Source organism: Oryx dammah, unplaced genomic scaffold (genome assembly GCF_014754425.2).
Source record: "Oryx dammah isolate SB20612 unplaced genomic scaffold, SCBI_Odam_1.1 HiC_scaffold_18, whole genome shotgun sequence".
Taxonomy (NCBI): Eukaryota; Metazoa; Chordata; class Mammalia; order Artiodactyla; family Bovidae; genus Oryx; species Oryx dammah.
The window spans coordinates 63,974,981-63,993,173 of record NW_024070202.1 but is presented as its reverse complement, the minus strand read 5'-3'; the positions used below and the strand labels follow the sequence as shown (position 1 = coordinate 63,993,173).

General features: G+C 39.0%; 1 protein-coding gene and 1 long non-coding RNA gene across 2 annotated transcripts in view; one reads left to right on the top strand and one right to left on the bottom strand.

Annotated features, from left to right (window-relative positions):
* BBS9 (Bardet-Biedl syndrome 9) overlaps window positions 1–18,193 on the top strand; it is a 469,218-nt gene that overhangs the window by 57,142 nt on the left and 393,883 nt on the right. The gene's annotated exons all lie outside the window — the stretch shown is intronic.
* On the bottom strand, window positions 15,206–17,036 carry LOC120877377. Its single transcript, XR_005724329.1, has 3 exons — window positions 16,925–17,036; window positions 15,595–15,605; window positions 15,206–15,218 (listed from the first exon to the last, which is right to left on the bottom strand). It is a non-coding gene; the product is annotated as an uncharacterized LOC120877377 (long non-coding RNA).

Genomic DNA, 18,193 nt, shown 5'->3' with positions numbered 1-18,193 from the left:
AGAGGTTATACATATAAAATAAATTTTAAGTAGATTATCTTTTTGATGGACATTTGGGTGGTTTCCAGTTTTTGACTGAAATGAATAAAGCTGCCATGAACATTCTTTTCTAATTCTTTATGTGGACAGTACAAAAATAAATGTCAGACAAATGTACGATGATTTTTAATATTATACTACTACAATTTTCTCCAGTCTTTTTGTGATTAAATTTTAAAAAGACATTCAAGATTGAGTTATAATATTAGTAAGCATGCTTTATGTGCAAGAGTAGTATTGTATGTGTTTACTTCTCAAACATTAAAGAATATAAAAGGTGTACTTTCAGTATTTCATGTAGTACATAATTTAAGTCACTTCTGACTAATTTAGAGTATCAGAAATCATTAAGATCATCATATCAGAATAAGTCCTTCACCTTATATTAATATTTGGACTATATTGCTGCCTAAGTTAAAAATAATCAGGGTTCTTGCTTTTTAGAATTGTTTATTTCAGGCTGCTCTGGGTCTTTGCTGGGCATGGGCTTTCTGTAGTTTCGGTGAGCGGGCACTGTGCTCTAGTTGCAGGGCCCTGGTGCCTCATTGCCGTGGTTTCTCCTGTTGCAGAGCACAGGCTCTAGGCTCAGGGGCTTCAGTAGTTGCAGGGCATGAGCTTAGTTGCCCACAGCATGTGGGATCTTCTCAGACCAGGAATCAAAACCACGTGCCCTGCGTTGGCAGGCAGACTCTTAACCACTGGCCCACCAGGGAAGTCTCTAATCAGGGTTTTTAAACCAAATTTCTTTACAGTGAAATTTGTGAATAAGAACCTTTTAAAGCAGCATTTCTAGATCTTTGCTAAAATAAACAACTGAGAAATATTCCTAAATGTATTTTGGAAAGTAATATGATTGTAGAGGACTGTGAACTTAAAAATGTGTGCATGGGAAAAATTAAGATTTCATATGGCTTTTTGCAGCTAGCTGATTAGGGCTTACACAGTTCATTGTCCTGAAGATGAAATTTGTACAAGGTTTTGGAAGGCAGGAGTTAGATATTAAAAGTGCTTGTTTCCAAGGTAGTACAAACTGGTTTTAACAATCTATCATCTCTCATTTACTAAAGGAAATATGTAAAAAGAAAAGGAAAATGTTCAGCAAAAACAAAATGTTGAGATGATGAAAAGCTACAGGGAAAGAAAAAAGGCTTTAGAAAGACTACTAAAAAGAAACTGGCTTTTTTTCCTTCAGCAATCTGTCTGAATTCATTTTGCTTTCATTATATATCTAGCCTGGAGGTAAAAGTATGTTGAGTATTGCAACAAAGAGGGTGTTATAAGGAGGACTTTTTTAAAAATAATAAAGTGTAACATATGTGTAAACCGTGCAACTTTGTAACAGGAAACTTTATAATAAGGAAGGACTGTGCTTAGCTTTTCCACAATTTTGGAAGAATGAGTTTTATTAGGTGTTAGACAAAGAAATTATCAACTGACTTTTATGCTATAAGGTTGAAAGATTTCTTATGACCATTTCTAGACTTTAGCAGTGGTTTTATTGTGGGTCCTGATATATTAGGAACAGTGCCTAGCACTATTAATATGTCTACTGTTGCTAGTTCTCTTAAGGAATATGATGTTTAACTTTTGCCTTTCAATGAAAAATTATTCAAAATTCTGTTATTCTGTGGTTTCCTCAGCAGTAGTAGGCTGTTCTTGAATTGATCGACACATAATATAATTTGGGAACACAATCAATGGCCCTTTTCTTTTTGAAAGATGGTGACAAATTCTATTGAAACTTGGGAAATTGGTTACATCATTCATCCCTTACTGTTTCTTTGCTTTTCTTGCCCAACTTCCTGAAAACCATATTGTTTTGATGTCAGTATGTAGAATAGATTATCTGTTGGGGAATCAGTGTGTATTAATTATATTGGAATAAATGTAAGTGTAACAAATGGTACAGTTAGTAGGCACTGGGCCTAATAGTTTTTTCAGTTAATGAGGACACTAGTATTAGGGACCTCTAATATGCCTGAACCATGTTTCTTGTAAATTTTCCTCAGTTTTGAGATTAACTGGCAATAGCTGTGTTTTTCTGGCTTTTAAAGGCTAATATATTATGGTGGAATTTTAGGATTTATTCAGTGCTTCTTATAGAATAGTTGAGTTTTTGTATTTATCACACAGTTACTGAAGTGAGCTAGAAGAAGTGTAGAAGTCAGTCTTTTTTTTGGCTTTTCAATCTGTTTTTTAAAAAATATTATATCCATTCACCTCTCCCACTTAAAAACTGCGCACTATGTACATTTGTGTACTATCTTAAATTGAGGTGGGGAAATTTAATGGTACCTTTTAATATGGCATGGTCCACTGCAGGGCTGTTAGAAGATTAGAGATGAAGCTCCTAGGCTTAGGAGAGAGGTGTTAGAAGTGTGCTAGCAAAATATTTTATTACATCTTTAAAAATAAATCATTTAACAATTTTAAAAATTGAAGTATAGTTGATTTACAATGTTGTGCTAGTTTCTGGGATACCGCAAAGAGATTCAGTTACACATATATATCCATTGTCTTTTCCATTATGATTTATTATAGAATATTGAATATAGTTTCCTGTTACTATACTATAGGACCTGTGGTTTATTTTGTATATAGTAGTTTGTATCTGCTAATCCCACACTGCTGTTTATCCTCCCCTACCCCCACCCTCTTTTCTCTTTGGTAACCATGGGTCTGTTTTCTATGTCTGTGAGCCTGTTCCTGTTTCGTAAATAAGTTCATTTGTATCATATTTTACTTTTTTAGTTTCCAACCAAAAGCACTTCTTTTAAATTTTTTTTTTAAAATCGCGGTATAGTTGATTTACAGTGTCTTATTTTCAGGGCTGCAGTAAAGTGGTTTAGTGCCTATTGGCCATCTGTATGTCTTTGGAGAAATGTCTGCTTAGGTCTTCTGCCCATTTTTTGATTGGATTTGTTGTTGTTACTGAGTAGTATGAGTTGTTTGTGTATTTTGTAAGTTAAGCCCTTGTTGGTTGCATCATTTGCAAATATTTTCTCCCATTGGTTGTCTTTTTGCTTTGTTTCGTTTGTTGTACAAAGGGCTTCCCTGATGGCTCCCACGGTAAAGCCTCTGCCTGCAATGCAGGAGACCCGGGTTCTTTCCTGGGTCGGGAAGATCCCCTGGAGAAGGAAATGGGACCCCACTCCAGCACTCTTGCCTGAAAAATCCCATGGATGGAGGAGCCTGATAGGCTACAGTCTATGGGGTCGCAAAGAGTCAGACACGACTGAGTGACTTCACTTTCACTTTGTTGTGCAAAAGCTTTTAAGTTTGATTAGGTCCCATTTGTTTACTTTTTCTTTTATTTCTATTGCCTTGGAAGAGAGACCTAAGAAAACATTGGTACAATTTATGTAGAGAATATTTTGCCTGCTTTCTCTTTTAGGAGTTTTATGGTGTCATGTCTTAAATTTAAATCTTTAAGCCATTTTGAGCTTATTTCTGTGTATGATGTGGGGGTGTGTGCAAACTTCACTGATTTATACGTGCCTTTTTAGTTTTCCCAACACCACTTGCTTAAGAGATTGCTTTTTCTTCATTGTATATGCTTGCTTCCTTTGTCAAAGATCGTGACCATAGATGTGTGGGTTTATTTCTGGGTTCTCTATTCTGTTCTATTGATCCATGTATCTATTTTTGTGCCAACACCACACTGTATAGTATTGTCTAAAGTCTGGAGGGTTATGTCTCCAGCTTTACTTTGGCAGTTCTAGGTCTTTTATGGTTCCATGTAAATTTTAGGATTATTTGTCCCAATTCTGTGAAAAATGGCGTGGGTAAATTGATAGTGCGTGCATGCTAAGTTGCTTCAGTCATGTTGGACTCTTTGCCACCCCATGGACCGTAGCCCATGAGGTTCCTCTGTCCATGGGATTCTCCGAGCAAGAATACTGGTGTAGGTTGACATGCCCTCTTCCAGGGGATCTTCCTGACCCAGGGGTTGAACCCACGCCTCTTAGGTCTCCTGCATTGGCAGGCAGGTTCTTTACCACTAGCACCACCTTGATAAGGATTGCATTAAATCTGAAGATTGCTTTGGGTAGTATGGCCATTTTAATGATAAGAATTCTTCCAATCCAAGAGTATGGGATATCTTTCCCTGTCTTTGAATCATCTCAATTTTCTTTATCAGTGTTTTATAGTTCTCATATGTCTTTCACATCTTTGTAGACCATTTACTTGAAACCATGCAAGATGACAGAGACATTCAAAATAACTTTTAACTGTGTGCAATTAATTTGATAAAGATAAAATGTTAAGTAGTACAAACTTATGAAGACATCAGTTCCCCACTTCCTTCTACTCTTCAATATGCTTCATTTCTACCTTTATTTTTTCTTAGGGCTAACTCCTTATCTCTCAATAATGAGATGAGATTCTCCATATCCTTGCCAACATGTTGTTATTTATCTTTTTGATTTTAGCAACTGTAGTGGGTGTATGGTAGAATCTCATTTTGGTTTTGATCTGCGTTTTTCTGATGGCTAGTGATTTTGAGCATCTTTTGATGTGCCTGTTGGCTACTCATGTATATTGAATAGTCAAGCAATAAAGACTGACTGCAGACTGTGTGTCCTTGGGGTCAGGAGCCGGGGCTTGTCAGCTGGTGGGCTTCATCTTAAGACAGTTAGGGACTACTTCGCTGTTTCACTGGGGACTCACCCCATCTGTAGATGTACATCTTTTCTTCTGAGGGTTTTCTGTCTTTAAAGGTTTCTTTAACCTCTATATGGGAGAGAATGAGCTAATCCCATGTATTCTGGACCTCAGTGGGGAGGAGATTTAGAGGGTTGATTATCCAGAATGTAGACACTTTTTTTTCCCATCTACATATTTTTCCAGTGATTGCCTATTCCCGTGCTATCACTATTTTATACCTGATGTGCCTCTAATCTGGAGTCACTTGCTTAGTTAAACTTCTCCAGAGATTATACTTTCTGTATCCTGTGGGGGTCTGGGTACCTAACTATTGCTTACACAGACTTTAAAATATTACTCTTATCTTTAGATCCCACCTCACCCCACTTTCTGTGGTAGCTGGTACTTTTCAGAATTTTAGGGGATGAGTGAGAGTTGGACTGTGAATAAGGCTGAGTGCCGAAGAATTGATGCATTTGAACTGTGGTGTTGGAGAAGACTCTTGAGGGTCCCTTGGACTGCAAGGAGATCCAACCAGTCCATTCTGAAGGAGATCCGCCCTGGGATTTCTTTGGAAGGAATGATGCTAAAGCTGAAACTCCAGTACTTTGGCCACCTCATGTGAAGAGTTGACTCATTGGAAAAGACTCTGATGCTGGGAGGGATTGGGGGCAGGAGGAGAAGGGGACGACTGAGGATGAGATGGCTGGATGGCATCACCGACTCGATGGACGTGAATCTGAGTGAACTCCGGGAGTTGGTGATGGACAGGGAGGCCTGGCGTGCTGCGATTCATGGGGTCGCAAAGAGTCAGACAGGACTGAGTGACTGAACTAACTAACTAACTAAATGTATTCTCTAGGAATTTAGATCTGACCTTTCTCTTCTCTTCAGTATTGTTTACCTTTTCTTTGTTCACTTTCTGTCTTCACAGATTATGGTTAGGCTTACTGTTGTTCTGATTTCTTTGAAGGAGTTGATGTCTGTTTATTTTAAAAGCCTATGATTGTTGTTTGGTGTGGTTTGTTCTTGTTGTTTTTAGAGAAGGAGACAGAAGAGTCTTTAGCTGACTATCTTGAGATGGGAATCATACTTGATGTCATAATGCTTCTATAAAATACTGGGGAGAAACTTGTCTTTAGAGTCACTAGTCAGTTAAAAGAAAATCTGAGTGCTTCTCTCCACAGGCTTTTAATTTCTTCCTTGAGTGAAATAATAATAAAGAGGGTGAGAATGGTTGCCAGGTCATGATTGCAGAATCTTGGCTGTAAGTCATGGGCAAAAAGCTTTATTGTCTGCCCCCATGGTTGAATGAGTTATTTCACCTCTGGGACCCTGTGAATGTTCAGACAGTTGAGTAATCCTACCTTCACACACATGGTTGGCAGCAGGGCAAGTAATATCTGAGTACTTGGCATAATAATGAATGGGGAATATAGAGGGAGTGTAAACCTTTGACGGGTCTGTCTCTTAGTTTCCTACAATTTCATTTTCATGGCTACTGATAGGGTTGGTTTTGCTCAGAGATTAAGGGTGTTCTTTTGGTAGTTGTTTGGGATTATTCTAATACAGTTTCTGGAGGGGGGATGAGGTGAACACTGTGTTAATCCATAATCTACTATAAGTACATTTTAACCCAATGTTTTTTAGAGATGCGAACAATCCCTGGTTCCAACTTCCTATTTCAAGACTTCATATATAACTGGAATTCTGTAAGCCCCATTTTGACTAGTAGATAATGTGGTATTTGGCATTCTGGAGCATTAACGAACCCTGGAAGGTCTGTATTTCCTTTTTCTTTGTGCAGTGTCAGTCCTGTTACGTGGTCATCATAGAAGCTTTTGGGTTTTCCACTTGTACTTTGATTTGAGGGCTTAACATCCCAAGCTTTTATATTTTGTAAGTGCTTAAGCAGAGCAGCAGAGAAGGCAGTGGCACCCCACTCCAGTACTCTTGTCTGGAAAATCCCATGGACGGAGGAGCCTGGTGGGCTGCAGTCCATGGGGTCGCGAAGAGTCGGACACAACTGAGCGACTTCACTTTCACTTTTCACTTTCATGCATTGGAGAAGGAACTGGCAACCCAGGCCAGTGTTCTTGCCTGGAGAATCCCGGGGACGGGGGAGCCTGATGGGCTGCCGTCTTATCGGGTTGCACAGAGTTGGACACAACTGAAGTGACTTAGCAGCAGCAGCAAGCAGAGCAGAGCAGGGGGCTCATTCAGCAGTCTTTGTAATTACCACTGTCAATGAACAGTCCAGTACGATAGCCATTTATTTCTCAAAGCCTTGTCTTCTACTGGTACTCTGTCACACACTGCACCAATGTTAATTTGAATAATTGTGATTCCACTGCATGCCGTGTATTTCTGTTTTCTTTTTTTCCACAAAGGGAAGTCATCCGTGCGTTCTTCAGGTATATGAACAAACTAATCCCCATATCTCTTAAATACTAAGAGATAATTAATTAAGGTCCCAGTAGGAGACAGTTTGTGGCAGATGACTAATGAAGTAGAATGAAAAAGAAGGATTACTGATAGAGGTGTTCAGTTCAGTTCAGTTCAGTCGCTCAGTCCTGTCCAGCTCTTTGCAACCCCCTGAATTGCAGCACACCAGGCCTCCCTGTCCATCACCAACTCCTGGAGTTCACTCAGACTCACGTCCGTGGAGTCAGTGATGCCATCCAGCCATCTCATCGTCAGTCATCCCTTTCTCTTCCTGCCCGCAATCCCTCCCAGCATCAGAGTCTTTTCCAATGAGTCAACTCTTCGCATGAGTTGGCCAAAGTACTGGAGTTTCAGCTTCACCATCATTCCCTCCAAAGAAATCCCAGGGCGGATCTCCTTCAGAATGGACTGGTTGGATCTCTTTGCAGTCCAAGGGACCCTCAAGAGTCTTCTCGAACACCACAGTTCCAAAGCATCAATTCTTTGGCGCTCAGCTTTCTTTACAGTCCAACTCTCACATCCATACATGAGCAGTGGAAAAACCATAGCCTTGACTGTCGAAAGAGTTAAGAGAAGAGATTGTCCCTAAACTTAGCAAAATAAACTATCTAATTTAAGTCTTTATATTTTGGGGTATCTTTGTTGTTGTAGCTTGGCCTTTTCCCTAACTAATACAAGAATTTACTTTATTATGGCCATGTAGAGAGTATGGACAGCTGAGATTTGATAACATTTCTTTTCTTCGGTTTTTTTTGAAGTTAAAAGTAATACAAGAAATAACCTTTGTGCCCTTTACCCATGTTTTCCTGTTATGAATACTTTTATCTTATTTGCTTTACCATTTTTTTCATTTACACACTCTCTCATGTATGCACAATCAGTTTTTCTGAGACATTTGAGAATATATTATATGCATCATGGCCCTTTATTCCTAAGCACTTTAGTGTATATTCCCTAAGAATAGAAATATTATTACATAGTACAGTTGCTAATTCCATAAAATTACATTGATATAATACTTTATTCTAATATCCAAATTCTAATTTTTTTCAGTTGATCTAATACTATAACAAAGTGCTTTGTAAGATTCCTGCCCCTCCCATCCCATTGTTACAGGATCTAGTCTATAGGTAGGCAGTGCATTCAGTTGCATGTATTTTTAGCCTCTTTTAGGCTGGGAAATTTTCACCCCCTTTCTTTATCTTTTATGACATTGACAGTTCTGAAGAATATGGTGTCCCCCACAGTTTAAAGAAAGAAAATATTCCTCATTTCCTCATTTTGTTTGTCAGCCACTTTGCTCTGATTATATTGACAATATACATTCTTGGTCAGAAGACTGCCAGAATTACAGTAGTTTCCTTATTGCTTCTGACCATATCACTTATCATATAAACAAACCTCTGTTTCTGTCTTCTTTCTATTTAACTCACTCCCCAAATCGAGTGCTTCTCTAAGGCTGCCACTTCCAGTCCTGCACACTTTCAAGTTTCTTTCCTATAGCCTTATATGATTATGAATTCCTTGGTCTCATCCCATGTTAATTATTTTTGTATTTATTGTTTCACACATTCCTCTGATTTTGTTTGTACTTTCTCTGAAATCTGTTCCCTTTCATAGAATCTTAGGAAGGCCTTCCCTTCCCCATTCTCTATGCCCTCAGGTTTTTAGTAGTAGCAGTGGGCTGATGGTGGAAGCACTGTTGGGATTTTCTCCCTATTCCCTTATGTATGGTGGAGGTTGCAGTGTTCTCCATTGCATAGTAATGAATAAGGTATGGGTGCAGTGTGGCTTTTTTTTTTTTTTTAGGAGAGTAAAAGAGGAAGGGTTTTGGAATGAGGTGACTATCATTATTCCCTCAATCCAGAAACTTTTTAAAAGGACACTTTCAGAGCCCAGTGATATTAAAAAGAATATAAAGGAATATTATGAACAACTTTATACTAATAATTTAATAACTTAGATGAAATAAATAAATAAATGACTTGAAGACCACAAATTACCAAATACTGCCACAAGAAGAAATAGAAAATCTGAATAGCCTGTCTCTACTAAAATTTTTGAATTAATAATAAAAACCTCTCATAAAACATCTGTGTATAGTTTCACAGGTGAAATGTATTAAATGTTAAAGGAAGAAATAATACCAGTATTATACAAACTTTTTCCAAAAGTAGGTGAGGAGAGAATGCTTTCCAACCCATTTCTGATAGCTTTGATACTAAAACTGATAAAGATATTATAAAAAGGAAGAATTATAGTCAGTATCCCTTATTAACGTGGATGCAGTAATACTAAAATGATTAGCAAATAGAATCTTCTTGTTGTTCAGCCACCAAGTCGTGTTTGACTCTCTGTGACCTCAAGACTTCAGCATGCCAGGCCTCCCTGTCCTGTCCTAAAAAGGCAAATAAAATCTAGCAATATACAAAATAGATAATCTCTCATGACCAATTGGAATTTATTCCAGAAAAATAAGATTGGTTCAACAATTTAAAATAAGTCAATAAAAAAAACAAGGAGAAAAGCCATAACATTTAACATGAAATGGATCATAGACTGAAATTTAAAACCTAAAACTATAAAACTAGTAGAAGAAAAAATTAAGAGAAAATCTTTATGACCTTGGAGTAAGCAAAGATTTCTTAGGGCGTGTAAAGCACTAATCATAAAAGAAAGAAAATGATAAATTACAATGCACCCAAATTAAAATCTGATTTTCAAAAGACAACTGTTAAGCAAATGAAAAGACAATTCTTGGACTGAGAGAAAATATTCACAATGTATGTAGCTGACAAATTAGTTGTATCCAGAATATATAATGAAATCTTATAGATCAATAAGAAGATAAACAGCCCAGTTAAAAAAAAAGGACAAATATGTGAAGAGACATGTCACAGAGATTTGCAACTGGCCCAATAAGGGTGTGAAAAGTTGCTCAGCATCATTAGGCTTCAGAGAAATTCAAATTAAAATCACCATGAGATGCTTCTGCATATCCAGCAGAAAAGTTGAAGTAAAAATAACTGAAAATATCAAGTTCAATTGAGGCTTCCCTGGTGGCTCAGTGATCAAGAATCTCCTTGCCTGCATGCAGGAGACTTGGGTTCGATCCCTGGGTGGGGAAGATTCCCCTGGAGAAGGAAATGGCAACCCACTACAGTATTCTTGCCTGGAAAATTCTATGGACCGAGGAGCCTGTGGATTGCAAAAGAGTCAGACACGACTTAACTAAACAACAGCAACAACACCTCAAACTTGTGACAGCTTGATTTTATGTTCTCATAGGACAGATCTGTGGAAAGTCTTAAGGTATTTTCTAAACTCTTTTGACTTGGGATAGCTCAACTCCTAAACTCTGTCTTTCCTGTGAAGCTTGTAATGGCTGGTTTAGACATTGTTAGGTGGGTATGTGTGCGTGTGTGCTCAGTTGCTTCAGTTGTGTCCAGTTCTGTGTGATCCCATGGACTGTAGTCTGCCAGCCTCCTCTGTCCATGGGATTTTCTAGGCAAGAATACTGGAGTGAGTTGCCATGCCCTCCTCTAGGGGATCTTCCCAACCCAAGGTTCAAACCCACATCTTCTGCATCTCCTGCATTGCAGGTAGATTCTTTATCACTGAGCCACTGGGGAAGGTCATTAGTTGGGTATAGAGCAAGCCTTGCTGTGGGGCCTGGTCCTTACTCTTAACAGCAGCCTTTCTCAGTATTTATAAGGTATTATTTCTGCTTTATTGACTACGCCAAAGCCTTTGACTGTGTGGATCACAATAAACTGTGGAAAATTCTGAAAGAGATGGGAATACCAGACCACCTGACCTGCCTCTTGAGAAATCTGTATGCAGGTCAGGAAGCAACAGTTAGAACTGGACATGGAACAACAGACTGGTTCCAAATAGGAAAAGGAGTACGTCAAGGCTGTATACTGTCACCCTGCTTATTTAACTTATATGCAGAGTACATCATGAGAAATGCTGGACTGGAAGAAGCACAAGCTGGAATCAAGATTGCTGGGAGAAATATCAATAACCTCCGATTGCAGATGACACCACCCTTATGGCAGAAAGTGAAGAGAAACTAAAAAGCCTCTTGATGAAAGTGAAAGAGGAAAGTGAAGAAGTTGGCTTAAAGCTCAACATTCAGAAAATGAAGATCATGGCATCTGGTCCCATCACTTCATGGGAAAGAGATGGGGAAACAGTGGAAACAGTGTCCGACTTTATTTTGGGGGGCACCAAAATTACTGCAGATGGTGATTGCAGCCATGAAATTAAAAGATGTCTACTCCTTGGAAGGAAAGTTATGACTAACCTAGATAGTATATTCAAAAGCAGAGACATTACTTTGCCAACAAAGGTCCATCTAGTCAAAGCTATGGTTTTTCCAGTGGTCATGTATGGATGTGAGAGTTGGACTGTGAAGAAGGCTGAGAACCGAAGAATTGATGCTTTTGAACTGTGGTGTTGGAGAAGACTCTTGAGAGTCCCTTGGACTGCAAGGAGATCCAACCAGTGCATTCTAAAGGAGATCAGTTCTGGGATTTCTTTGGAAGGAATGATGTTGAAGCTGAAGCTCCAGTACTTTGGCCACCTCATGCAGAGTTGACTCATTGGAAAAGACTTGATGCTAGGAGGGATTGGGGGCGGAAGGAGAAGGGGATGACAGAGGATGAGATGGCTGGAGGGCATCACCGACTTGATGGACATGAGTCTGAGTGAACTCCGGGAGTTGGTGATGGACAGGGAGGCCTGGCATGCTGCGATTCATGGGGTTGCAGAGAGTCGGACATGATTGAGCAACTGAACTGAACTGAATGAGGTCTCTCCATGTCAGGTGCGCCAGATCTTTAACATCCTCCAGCACTGCTTGACTTCTGGTATCTGTTCCATTCTCACCCCTGTAGCAGTCATCCTCTGATAAATTCTGCATAGTCTCTCCATGTGCGTGCTTAGCTCAGTGCTCATTTAGGAACTCTGAGGGAACTATCTCACAACCTCTGTTTCTGCAAGACTCCCTTCTTCCTGTTTCTGCAAGACTCCCTTCTCCCTGGTGCCTTGATTCAGATTTCAGGTTTCACAGCTGCCCCCAACTCTCATATTTGCCTTCTTATCTCAATGGGGCTCCTGTGCTCTGCTTGAGTTCCAGCTTGCTATGCTGCAGTTGGAAATTGTCTTCTGACAAAGCTTGGGCAGATGGGGGAGCTCACCTCATGAGTTTTGCTTGTCTTGGTGCCATAGGCTGTGATGGCTGTTGTTAAATGCCCTCAGACAGAAAGCTGATATGTTTTGTCCAGTTTATGGTAGCTTACAGCAGGAGGACTAATTACTCCATCTTAGTTGGAAGTTGAAATACTCCAAGAGAGTCTAGACTTCTTAATACTTGGAAAATGAGATTATTCATGATTTCCTAAAGAGAGAATAGAAAAACTGTAAGATTTACCTTAAACTTCATCCAGGAGCGGTGAAGACTGATTCCATAGAACAGCTTTACAGCAACAATGATGGAAAGAAAATTGTTTCCTGGTTGTAGTCTGCTGAGTTCAGGAAGGAAGGAGACTTTAACCCCCTCCCCTTTTTTTTGGCCTCAGCTTGAAGCGTGTGGAGCTTCTCCCACTATAAGAGGTCAAACCCATGACTCTGCAGTGGAAGTGCAGAGTCCTAACCAGTGAACCACCAAGGAAGTTCTGACTTTCCCTTTCTATTTGCTACTCTTCAATTCTATTCATTTTTTAAAAATTGAATTTATTTTTAAATGAAACAAAGATAAGTATTTTTAATGATAAAAGGTACAATTCACAAAGAAGATAGACATCATAAACCATTAGACATGTAACCACAAAGAAAGATACATAAAGCAAAAATCAGCAGTTCTATTAATTTTATAATTTTGAATTATAAGAAAATTTAAGAAGGTTTAAGAAGATGAGTAAATCCCTTTTTCAGTATAGCTCCCTGTACCTTCAGATGTCATATTTTAAGCTTCTGTGACTTCAAAGGTGGTCTTTAGCTAGCCCTTTGATAAGCACAAATATCATGTTTATAAGTTTTACTTAGCTTTGGCAATGACAAGAGATAATAATTTGAAATCTTTTGTTATTCTGAGTCTTGGATTGTCTTCCTCAGATAATTTTCTTTTAAGAAGTAACATACTTGTTTAATAAAATGGAAAATATGATGTACTGACTAAGAATATGCAATAAGAATACTAGACTTTATAGGTGTCATAAACATCTTTCATTATTTAACTTTAATATGATTAAAACTAGCAATCATTTATTGAATACTGTTTCAGATACTGTGCTAGGTGCTTTAAAATACTGCATATATATATATATATCCACCACATGGCTTGAGGTATCTTAGTTCCCTGACCAGGAATAGAACCTAGGCCTCCTGGAGTGGAAGTGCAGAGTCCTAACCACTGGATTACAAAGCAGTTCCGCTGAGAAATAAGTACCTATATGAAATGGGTGATACTTTACCTCAGTTTTTCATCTAAGAAAATTCAGAATTAGAAAATAAAATTTCTGTTCTTTGGTCAGTTTGATGAATCACATGCTTTTCCAAGTAATTGTGTATACATTTAGAAAGATAGTTTTTTTTGGAAGTTGCATTAATGATAGACAATTAAACACACAGATCTTAAAATTATGTATTTGCTGATTCATTTTTTTGCCTTATTTTCGTATTCCTTGACTTCCCTTAGCCTTTCGTTTCTCTTAGATGTATTGTTTTCCTCTGATGTTTCATTTGTTTATATGTGTGCAAATTCTAAGGGATGACAGAACGGTAGGGATGCTTTGTGCATGTGTGTGAAGCTGCCACAGTTGTGTCCGAACCTTTGCGACCCTGTGGACTATAGCCCACCAGGCTCCTTTGTCTATGGGATTCTCCAGGCAAGAATACTGGAGTGGGTTGCCATGCTCTTCTCCACCAGGGGTGCTTTGTAGGAGTGAGTAAAATTACTTTGAGAGTTTGCTGTACTCAATTCAGGTAGTACTAACAAAACTACACCTGTAGGTTTGAGCCCATCAATGACTGAAGTTAACTGCTCCTGTTTAACTTCTGCATCCATTTTAGCCTTTGAGGGGTTAAAATCTATGGTTGGTTCCTAGAAACTTGTTCTTATGATTAGGAAACAGTTCAGAATGCATTTATTACTGACTGAATCCATAGTCTTATATTTATGTCTGAATGGAGGTACCTTTTCTCAAATAAGTGGCCCAAGGTACTCCTATCTGCTTCACCTTCCCAGTCCTCTATTTGGTAAGAGGGATTAACTTTGCATGTTTTTCTTGTATTTGTTGGGCCAGCATGATGAACCAATAGTTCCAATAGAAGCTGGATGAGAAGAGAAGCTCTGGGATAATTTTTATCATTAGAATCTATCTATCTATCTATGTATATATACACACACATAAGTTTCAGTTTCAGTTCAGTCGCTCAGTCATGTCCGACTCTTTGTGACCCCATGGACTGCAGCACGCCAGACCTCCCTGTCCATCTTCAACTCCCGGAGTTTACTCACACTCATGTCCATAGTGTTGGTGATGCCATCCAACCATCTCATCCTCTGTCGTCCCCTTCTCCTCCTACCTGCAGTCTTTCCCATCATCAGGGTCTTTTCAAATGAGTCAGTTCTTTGCATCAGGTGGCCAAAGTACTGGAGTTTCAGCTTTAGCATCAGTCCTTCCAATGAATATTCAGGACTGATCTCCTTTAGGATGGACTGGTTGGATCTCCTTGCAGTCCAAGGGACTCTCAAGAGTCTTTTCCAACACCCTGGTTTGAAAGCATCAATTCTTTGGCACTCAGCTTTCTTTATAGTCCAACTCTCACATCCATACATGAATACTGGAAAAATCATAGCCTTGACCACATGGACCTTTGTTGGCAAAGTAATGTCTCTGCTTTTTAATATGCTGTCGAGGTTGGTCATTACTTTTCTTCCAAGGAGTAGACATCTTTTAATTTCATGGCTGCAGTCAATCATGTGCAGTGATTTTCGGGCCCAGAAAAATAAAGTCTCTCACTGTTTCCACTGCTTCCCCATCTGTTTGCCATGAAGTGATGGGACCAGATGCCATGATCTTCATTTTCTGAATGTTGAGCTTTAAGCTAACTTTTTCACTCTCCTCTTTCACTTTCATCAACAGGCTTTTTAGTTCCTCTTCACTTTTACATAAGGGTGGTGTCATCTACATATCATTTCTCCCAGCAATCTTGATTCCAGCTTGTGCTTCATGCAGCCCAGCATTTCTCATGATGTACTCTGCATATAAATTAAATAAGCTGAGTGACAATATACAGCCTTGACATATTCCTTTCCTGATTTGGAACCAGTCTGTTGTTCCATGTCCAGTTCTAACTGTTGTTTTCTGACCTGCCTACAGATTTTTCAGGAGGCAGGTCAGGTGGTCTGGTATTCCCATCTGTTTAAGAATTTTCCAGTTTGTGGTGATCCACACTGTCAAAGACTTTGGCATAGTCAATAAAGCAGAAGTAGATGTTTTTCTGGAACTCTCTTGCTTTTTTGATAATCCAACAGATGTTGGCAATTTGATCCCTGGTTCTTCTGCCTTTTCTAAATTCAGCTTGAACATCTGGAATTTCATGGATTTCATACTGTTGATTCCTGGCTTGGAGAATTTTGAGCATTACTTTACTAGCATGTGAGGTGAGTTCAGTTGTGCAGTAGTTTGAACATTCTTTGGCAATGCCTTTCTTTGGGATTGGAATGAAAACTGACCTTTTCCAGTCTTGTGGCCACTGCTGTGTTTTCCAAAATGCTGGCATATTGAGTGCAACACTTGCATAACATCATCTTTTAGGATTTGAAATAGCTCAACTGGAATTCTGTCACTTGCACTAGCTTTGTTTGTAGTGATGCTTCCTAAGGCCCACTTGACTTCACATTCCAGGATGTCTGGCTCTAGGTGAGTGATTGCACCATCGTGATTATCTGGGTCATGAAGATCTTTTTTGTACAGTTCTTCTGTGTATTCTTGCCACCTCTTCCTAATATCTTCTGCTTCTGTTAGGTCCATAGCTTTTCTGTCCTTTATTGTGCCCATCTTTGTGAAATGTTCCCTTGGTATCTCTAATTTTCTTGAAGAGATCTCTAGTCTTTCCCATTCTATTGTTTTCTTCTATTTCTTTGCATTGATCATGGAGGAAGGCTTTCTTATCTCTCCTTGCTACTCTTTGGAACTCTGCATTCAAATGGGTCTGTCTTTCCTTTTCTCCTTTGCTTTTTGCTTCTCTTCTCTTCACAGCTATTTGTAAGGCCTCCTCAGACAACCATTTTGCCTTTTTGTTTTATACATAAACACATATAAATATATATATCCGTTTTTTCTTGAATTTTCTTCTTGGAAAAAGTTCATATTTTAGGAAACTAAAATTAAGGAGAAAATGTGAATGTTGATTCTGCATTAGACAAGGAAAGTGTTGTTATTACCATCTGTAATTAATTTTTATTACTTTCTTCATTCTTGCCCATTTGAGTATCAAAGGCTTTGTTTAATGTCATTGAACTCTGATCCCTTACAAGGTAGCACATACTTCTGACACTTAGCATCCAGGCTTTCTGTGTTCTTATTAAATATATAATGTCATAACATACATACTGTTCTTTTGACTAGTAAATGACATCCACACTTCTGCTTTTAATAAGAATAAGATCCCTGTCTAAATACTGCCATTAACTTACTCTTTTTATTGCTCCTGCTTGAACTGAGTCTTTTGTCTTTCACTGAAGATTCAGTTAGGTAGGCCCAAGGGGGAAAAAAGGCACAAACCCTAAAAATAGTATCGGAAAATTAATAGAGCTTATCAGTGAATTTAACAAAGTTGCAGGATACAAAATAAATACACAGAAATCCTTGCATTTCTATATATTAACAATGAAAAATCAGAAAGAGAAATTAAGGAATCAATCCCATTCACCACTGCAACAAAAAGAATGAAATATCTAGGAATAAACTTACCTAAAGAGACAAAGAACTGTACACAGAAAATTATAAGACACTAATAAAAGAAATCAGAAAAGGCAATGGCACCCCACTCCAGTACTCTTGCCTGGAAAATCCTATGGATGGAGGAGCCTGGTAGGCTGCAGTCCATGAGGTCGCTAAGAGTCTGACAGGACTATGCGACTTCACTTTCACTTTTCACTTTCATGCATTGGAGGAGGCAATGTTAACCCACTCCAGTATTGTTGCCTGGAGAATCCCAGGGACGGAGGAGCCTGGTGGGCTGCCCTCTCTGGGGTCGCACAGAGTTGGACACTACTGAAGCAACTTAGCAGCAGCAATGAAAGAAATCAAAGATGACATAAACAGATGGAGAGATATTCCATGTTCCTGGGTAGGAAGAATCAATATTGTGAAAATGACTATACTACCAAATTCAATCTACAGATACAGTGCTGCTGCTGCTAAGTCACCTCAGTCATGTCCGACTCTGTGCGACCCCATAGACGGCAGCCCACCAGGCTTCCCTGTTCCTGGGATTCTCCAGGCAAGAACATTGGAGTGGGTTGCCATTGCCTTCTCCAATGCATGAAAGTGAAAAGTGAAAGTCAAGTCGCTCAGTCATGTCTGACTCTTAGTGACCCCATGGACTGCAGCCCACCAGGCTCCTCTGTCAATGGGATGGATTTTCCAGGCAAGAGTACTGGAGTGGGGTGCCTTTGCCTTCTCTGACAGATACAGTGCAATCTCTATCAAATTACCAATGGCATTTTTCACAGAACTGAAACAAAAGTTTTCACAATTCATATGGAAACACAAAAGATCCCAAATAGCCAAAGCTGTCTTGAGAAAGAAGAATGAAATTGGAGGAATCAACCTTCCTGACTTCAGATTATACTACAAAGCTACAGTCATCAAGACAGTATGGTACTGACACAATAACAGAAATACAGACCAATGGAACAAGATAGAAAGCCCAGAAATAAACCCGTGCACCTACGGGTACCTTATTTTTGACAAAGGAGGCAAGAGTATACAATAGGGCAAAGACAGCCTCTTCAATAAATGGTGCTGGGAAAACTGGAGATCTA